We start from the raw sequence: 1,175 nt of genomic DNA, 5'->3' as shown, positions 1-1,175 counted from the left end.
CTCAAGTATTTGTTAGATGAATGACTTGTTTGCATCCTAGTGCAAGAGTTCCCAGCAGCCAGTCTAGGAGCCTCTGATGAGCTTAAAGATACTTTTACCGGATCGATAAGGAATAAATACAAATAGGGACTATGATTAGAGTTGGGGTTTTTTTTGAAGTCCATTTTATTTCATTTAAAATGTTATTGTTAACTCACCCAACCAATGTCTAACTAGTTACACAAAGAAAATACACTTTCACATCGGAGAAACTTGTTAGAGTTTTCCAGTTCACATTTTTTTGCTAGGATAATTGGAGGTCATGTGCGTCCTAACAGAATGCACAGGGCAGGCAGCCCATTTCTGTCATGCCCAGACCAGAAGTGCGCTATCTGAAACTCACGAGGAAACCTCAGACAAACCCCAATTGAGGAACCTTCACCAAAATAATTGGCCTACACTTAAAAAAAGCCCCACACGTGGCCAATGGTGACTCGGGGGAAGCGGGGAGAGCTGCTGCTGAGGGGCACTGAGTGTGTGCTCAGGGCGGGGGAGTAACGTGGAAAAGGATACCAGTAGTGGGACAGCGAGGAGCCGGAGCCTAACTGAATTATACAAGCAGAAGTTGTGGAACTGGAGAATGTTCTGGTGTGTCTATTTTTGCCCCGATTGGGAAAAACATTACATGACCATGACTACAAGGAAGAAGAAAATGTCCTAGAATTGAATATGGTGACAATTGTGCAACTCTTCTCGATATGATTGAATTATTGAATTGTACAACATCTGGATGAAATGCTAATAAAACTTTACAAAGTGCCGGTGTCATGAAAGGCTTAGGAACTGTTCTAAACAGACATGAAAACCGAATGCAGTGTGTGCTCCTGGACTGGATCCTAGATCAGAGAATACGGCAGCGATCTTGAGGAGGAGGAAGAGAAAAGGACAAAGAAGGGGAAGAGAAAGAGGAGGCGGTGACGGCACCAAAGAATTCCTGGGACAATTGGGGAAATCTACCTAAGGGATGTAGATCAAAGCATCAATGCCAAATCTCCTGAATGTGATCATCGCCAAGCGAAACAACACCCTATTACTGTCCAGTCGATTCCAACGTCGAGGGATCCTGTAGGACAAAGTAGAAACCGGCCTCACAGGGTTGCCAAGGATGTATTTTTGTTTTTTCATTTTCAATTTTT

The sequence above is a fragment of the Echinops telfairi genome, unplaced genomic scaffold, assembly GCF_000313985.2.
Source record: "Echinops telfairi isolate 266 unplaced genomic scaffold, ASM31398v2 ScPeMD7_18;HRSCAF=68, whole genome shotgun sequence".
NCBI classification, from domain to species: domain Eukaryota; kingdom Metazoa; phylum Chordata; class Mammalia; order Afrosoricida; family Tenrecidae; genus Echinops; species Echinops telfairi.
The sequence above is the reverse complement of the archived record's forward strand: the minus strand, read 5'-3'. Positions refer to the sequence as shown.